Consider the following 6,904-nt stretch of genomic DNA (forward strand, 5'->3'; position numbering starts at 1 on the left):
CTCGAGGCGGCTGTCTTCCTTCCCCTCCGATCATTTCCCTCTCCTTGCGTCCTCCGGCAAGCACCCAGCTCGGGGTCCGCGAGGACTGGATGGCTGCTGAGGGCTCAGGCTCCCATTACCCTGACCTAAAACAGCCCAGGAGGCGTGCGGAGCCCCACGGTCCTGACATCTCCCTGTCAGACCCTGGTTAGGATGCAAAAATTTATCTTTGGGGCTCCCCATGGGCCTAACAGACACGCATATTTCCCGTTTCAGAGCTTTCTTTTGTTCATATAGTGAAAAACGCTTGACCTCCGCATATTATCCTGATTTCTGCGTATACCTGCTTGGTTTGGGGGCCCTTTCAGGAGCGTGATGCTGGCTGTGGCCCCACAGTGACCAGTGGGTGTCCGCCACCTCACTAGCCTCCTAGGCTCCCTCCTCCGGCTGCAGTTCCCCCTCTGGTCTTACTCGGTCTGGGTGCACAGGGCGCCTTCCCGTGTGACCTGGGGTACCCTCGTGGAGAGAGGGGCTGAGCGGTGGGAACTGACCACATGTAGGGGCCTCACTTAGGAAGGCTTTCTTATCTTTCTGTGCTCATCTCTGGAACTCTGCATTCAGATGGATATATCTGTCCTTTTCTCCTTTGCCTTTCGCTTCTCTTCTCTTCTCAGCTATTTGTAAGGCCTCCTCAGACAGATATTTTGCCTTTTTGGATTTCTTCTTGGGGATGGTTTTGATTATGGCCTCCTGTACAGTCTTATGAACAGGAGTTCGGAATCGTCCATAGTTCTTCAGGCACTCTATCAGATCTAATCTCTTGAGTCTACTTGTCACTTCCACTGTATAATTGTAAGGGATTGGATTTAGGTCATACCTGAATGGTCTAGTGGGTTTCCCTATTTTCTTCAATTTAAGTCTGAATTTTGCAATAGAATGGAAAAGACTAGAGATCTCTTCAAGAAAGTTAGAGATACCAAGGAAACATTTCATGCAAAGATGGGCTCAATAAAGAACAGAAACAGTATGGACCTAACAGAAGCAGAAGGTATTAAGAAGAGGTGGCAAGAATACACAGAAGAACTGTACAAAGATCTTAAGGACCCAGATAACCATGATGGTGTGATCAGTCACCTAGAGCCAGACATCCTGGAGTGTGAAGTCAAGGGGGCCTTAGGAAGCATCACTACAAGCAAAGCTAGTGGAGGTGATGGAATTCCAGCTGAGCTATTTCAAATTCTAATAGATGATGTTGTTAAAGTGCTGCACTCACTATGCCAGCAAATTTGGAAAACTCAGCAGTGGCCACAGGACTGGAAAAGGTCAGTTTTCATTCCAATCCCAAAGAAGGACAATGCCAAAGCTGTTCAAACTACCAGACAATTGCACTCATGTCACACACTAGCAAAGTAATGCTCAAAATTCTCCAAACTAGGCTTCAACAGTATGTGACCTGAGAACTTCCAAATGCTCAAGCTGGATTTAGAAAAGGCAGAGGAACCAGAGATCAAAATGCCAACATCCGTAGGATCATAGAAAAAGCAAGAGAATTTCAGAAAAATATCTACTTCTGCTTCATTGACTACGCCAAAGCCTTTGACTGTGGGGATCACAATAAACTGTGGAAAATTCTTAAAGAGATGGTAATACCAGACCACCTTACTTGCCTCCTGAGAAATCTCTATGTGGGTCAAGAAGCAACAGTTAGAACTGGACATGGAACAACAGACTCGTTCCAAATAGGAAAAGGAGTACGTCAAGGCTGTATATTGTCACCTTGCTTATTTAACTTATATGCAGAGTACATCATGCGAAATGCTGGACTGGATGAAGCACAAGCTGGACTCAAGATGTCTGGGAGAAATAAATAACCTCAGATATGCAGATGACACCACCCTTATGGCAGAAAGCGAAGAAGAACTAAAGAGCCTCTTGATGAAAGTGAAAGAGGAGAGTGGGAAAGCTGGCTTAAAACTCAACATTCAGAAAACTAAGATCATGGCATCTGGTCCCATCATTTCATGGCAGATAGATGGGAAACAGTGGAAACTGTGACAGAATTGATTTTCATGGGCTCCAAAATCACTGCAGATGGTGACTATAGCCGTGAAGTTAAAAGATGCTTGCTCCTTGGAAGAAAAGGTATGATCAGCCAAACAGCATATTAAAAAGCAGAGACATTACTTTGCCAACAAACAGCCATCTAGTCAAAGCTATGTTTTTTCCAGTAGTCATATATGGATGCAAGAGTTGGACTATAAAGAAAGCTGAGTGCTGAAGGATTGATGCTTTTGAACTGTGGTGTTGGAGAAGACTCTTGAGAGTCCCTCGGACAGCAAGGGTATCAAACCAGTCAATCTTAAAGGAAATCAGTCCTGAATATTCACTGGAATGACTGATGCTGAAGCTCCAATACTTTGGCCACTTGATGTGAAGAACTGACTCTTTGGAAAAGACCCTGATTCTAGGAAAGACTGAAGGCAGAGGAGAAGGGGACGACAGAGGATGAGACGGTTGGATGGCATCACCAACTCAATGGACATCAGTTTAAGCAAACTCCGGGAGATAGTGAAGGACAGGGAAGCCTAGCATGCTGCAGTCCATGGGGTCGCAAAGAGTCGGACAGGACTGAGTGACTGAACGGAACTGAAGGTACCTCACTGGGCAACAGGAGAAGACCTGTTTCTTGTCCTGATTCAGCTTTTCAAATAACAGGCCTGTGGCTCATCTGGTTTGGCCGTGACTTCTCTTTCATGTTTCTCTGGGTGACTCCTTGCTCTTTTCCCCTGGTCTGTGCCCCTTGCTGGCTGACTCTGTCCATGCCGCCCCCACCCCCAACTGTCAGGAGGGTTTAGTTTGACCCCAGGTGGCATCTGTCCATCTCTGGACTGAGTGTCTGTACCAGGCCAAGCAGAATGGGCAGTGGGTCAGGGGTGTACGGGGCCCTCCTGGCAGGCAGGCTGGGGCTGTGGGCCTGGGAGGTGCCAGGAGAGTGCTGGGGGGTGGGTGAAGGGCCCTGGAGGCAGCCCGGCCTGTGGGCGCTGCCCCACACGAGGGGAGAGGCCTGGTCCTGCCCTCTGTTCTCTGCCTTCACCTGCTCCAGGTCCAGCAGCAGAGACCACACCTGCCCTGGCACCAGTGGAGGTTCCTCCGCAGACCCGTTGGCGTGTTAGGGAGAGAAGCCTGCTCTGAGACCAGCACGCATGGGGGACGCCCAGGAGGAGATGGAGGCAGAGGCTCTGCCTCAGCTAAGACAGGCCGTGGCCCTGCTGCTCTCGCCCTGCGGGGACCCGGGCTGGGCTGGCTGCGGTCCTGGTATCAGATTCTCCCAGAGCCTTGTGAGGTGCCCAGGCCAGTGCCCTTCAGGTTAGGATGCTCCGTTGCGGCCCTGGTATTTACTCCAGTTCCTCAGCATCTTCACTCACTCATTGGCTCACCCGATCTCCAGGGCCTTTTGCTGGAAAATGGGGCGTGGTGTTGGCCCAGCTCCCAGCTTCCTAGGGAGGCCCTGAGGAGGGTGAGCTTGACAGGGCCAGGAAAGGCGCGGACCCCTCCCGGCCCGAGGATGCTCACAGGTCCGGGGCCGGGGCGGCAGGAACTGCGGCCGTGCCTGGGGGCTCTCGCCCTCCTGCCGCTGCAGCGTGGGCTCTCACCTGCGTCGAGTGGACGCTGCAGCCATGGATACTGAGGTCCTGAGTGCTGAAGCCGGGCAGCTCCTCCTGACCAGAAGTCAACAGAAACAGGATGAGGACCTGCGCCCGGCCGAGTGCAGGGAAGTGCCCTGCCCCCACGGACCCCCAGGTCTCAGCCCAGGAGACTCCGGACAGGAGGAATGGCCCCAGGAGGGTGCTGGCTTGGGCGGGGCTGCATCCCCACAGCAGCCCAAGAGGTGCCCCTCCTCCTGCCGGTGCCTATCAATCACCCACTCTGCCCCAAGCTGGCCAGCCCTGCCAGGAGAGCGGAGGCCTGGTCAGGCTCAAGAGCCTGAGGTGAGTCGTTGCCCAGGCTCTCACCCAGTCCAGGCCACCCTCCTCCAGGAGCCCAGCACCCTCAGCCCCACCTTGGGAGCTCCGTCCCTGCACACGCACACCTCTTTCTCCTCCTGCTCTGGGGCCTGGCCTGCTCTTCCACCCCCAGACCAAGGGGTCTCTCCTCCAGAGAGGTCTTTGAGCACCTGGAAATGCACCCCAGATGGGAAGGAGGGGCATCCTGATGACTCACAGCAGAAGTGTGGTGACTTCGTGCAGCGAGAGGTCAGCATCTTTCCTGGGTTCCACTGGAGCCCCTGACTGGCCCTGAAACCCAGAGGGGCCGGGGTGAAGACGTTGTGGGGCAGGAGGCCTCCCCTGCCCTGCGTCCCAGGGGCCCAGCACAGACCTGCCTGCACACCCAGCTAGGACCCTGCCTGGGCCACCTGGTCCCACGTGCTGGTGCCCCTACCTGGGCCATCCCCCGTGCCTCCTGATGAGGGTGTCCACCCGGACCCTGCCTGTTCAGTCTGGCTGTGAGCCCTGCCTGGAGCACAGCTGCTCCTGCTGCCGATGGCCCCGCCTGGGCGCCCCTGCTGCTCCTCGGCTCTGATCCCCGCTGGGACGTCCCTGCTCCGGGGCTGTGATCCTCGTCTCGGCTGCTGTGATTTCTGCCCAGGGGTGCACCTGCTCTGACTGGGTCCCTGACTCTGAAGAGACATGTTCAAGCCTCACCTGATTCACCTAAGATCCCCACCAGGACTCACCTGCCTGTCCTGGGCTTTGACCTCTGCCAGGCCTCACTTGCTCACATTTGGCTGTTATTTCTGATCATTCCAGGGCCAGCAGGGTCTCCAGCTTCTCCATTGTCCAATACTGCAAGACAAAAAACCCAGACACCCCAGGGCACCAAAGAGCCTCGGAGAACAAATGAGTGAAGCTGGCTCCCTGTTTTAAGTGCTCTGGTCTGTCTGATCAGCAGGGGAGATGAGCACTCCGCCCGGGTGGGTGGCACCCCAGGTTGGCGCGTCATAGCTTGCACGCACACTCCTAACACTTCCACTTCCCAACTCCCCTCCCAGCCGCCTGGGAGATTCTGTTACAGTGAGATGATGAGGAACCGGAAGGGGAGAAGGCCCAGCAGGAGCACCATGCGCCTGGCTCTGAGTGTGAGGAAAGCAGAGGTCAGACTCGCGCTGGGCAGGGACTCCTGAGGCTTCTGGGAGCACGCCCTGCTTAAGCGGATGCCTGAGCGACAGGGCACTTCCCTGTGGCCCCGAGGTTAGGACTGCACGCTTCCCTTGCAGGGGGCACAGGTTCCATCCCTGGTCGGGGAACTAGGATCCCACATGCTGCACAGCGCGACCAAGGAAAAAAAAGCATGAGCAACAGAAAAAAATCGATAAAGTAGACTTTATCAAAATGAAAAGCTGTGCTCCAAATGACCCCATCAAGAGAATGAAAAGACAACATACACAATAAAAAATATTTGTGAATCGCCTGACAAGGGGCCTAGTATACAGAATGCTATGCTAAGTCACTCAGTTGTGTCCGACTCTGTGCGACCCCACAGACGGCAGCCCACCAGGCTCCCCCGTCCCTGGGATTCCCCAGGCAAGGACACTGGAGTGGGGTGCCATTTCCTTCTCCAATGCATGAAAGTGAAAAGTGAAAGGGAAGTCACTCAGTCATGTCTGACCCTCAGCGACCCCAAGGACTGCAGCCTTCCAGGCTCCTCCATCCATGGGACTTTCCAGGCGGGAGCACTGGAGTGGGGTGCCATCGCCTTCTCCAAGTATACAGAATACATATATATAAGTTTATATACAGAATATATGACAAGTGTTCTTGCCTGGAGAATCCCAGGGACAGCAGAGCCTGGTGGGCTGCTGTCTATGGGGTCACACAGAGTCGGACACGACTGAAGTGACTTAGCAACTCAACAGTAAAAAGTAGCAGCTCAGTTAGAAAATTGACAGAGGATGTGGACAGACTTTTCTCCAAAATCTACCCAGCTCTAGAGGACAAGGCCAAGGACACATGCAAACCCAGATCACACGGAATGGCTCCTCCCAGCAACGCGAGCCTGGGGAGAGACGGCAGCCCTTCTGGACTGCGGGCAAGAAACGCTGATCCGGGCTACACCATGGGTGTCCACGCTGCTCAGTGGAGGAAATCGGACGCAAGAGACCACAGACTCTGTGAGCCCACTGATCCAAAACGTCCCGCGTCGCCGGATCCACAGACAGAAACTGGGTTAGTGGTGTCCAGGGCTGGGGGAGGGTCGAGGGGCAAATCTGGTGAATGAGGGACTCTTTGAGGAGGTAGTGAAATGTGGACGCAGTGGTGATGGCTGCATAACTCCACGAATACGCTAAAACCACGGAATGGGATACTTTAACACCTGTGTTTGGCGCTGTGAGAGCTGAAGGAAAGCTCTCTGAGCCAGATTCCCATGGAGGCAGAGCGGGGACGGGGGACCAGGGGGCTCTAGCACGAGGCACTCACTCCTCCATTCGACTCACCTTGCAGCCGGTTCTTGCTGGTGATCTGCCCAGGGGACACGCTGGCCAACCCCAAGGGCACTGGTCTGGGGATGGACACGCGCGACTTCAGGGGCCTGCATGGCTGAGGGTCTCTCGTCCACAGTTCTGAACACAGCACAGGGAAAGGGCTGTATCGTCCCATTCACACCAAGGGTCCACTCATGCCTGGAGACGCGTTGGAGGCCCGGCCTGTTGGGAAACGGCTTGGGTGTGTGAGACTCATGGAGAGGACCAGGGACAGGGCCCTGCGAGGGTCGAGGGCTGAGGCCCTGCATCCCCACCTCGGCCCCCAGGGCAGACATACTCGTGCGGCCTGTGCCCCTGACCTGGGGCAGGAGGAGAGACACGGGAGGGTCCCGGACACGAGCGCGGGGCCCCGGAGCGGCTGAAGCTCTGCTTGCCACACGCCTC

This window comes from Bison bison, unplaced genomic scaffold, assembly GCF_000754665.1.
Source record: "Bison bison bison isolate TAMUID 2011002044 unplaced genomic scaffold, Bison_UMD1.0 scf7180017857661, whole genome shotgun sequence".
NCBI classification, from domain to species: domain Eukaryota; kingdom Metazoa; phylum Chordata; class Mammalia; order Artiodactyla; family Bovidae; genus Bison; species Bison bison.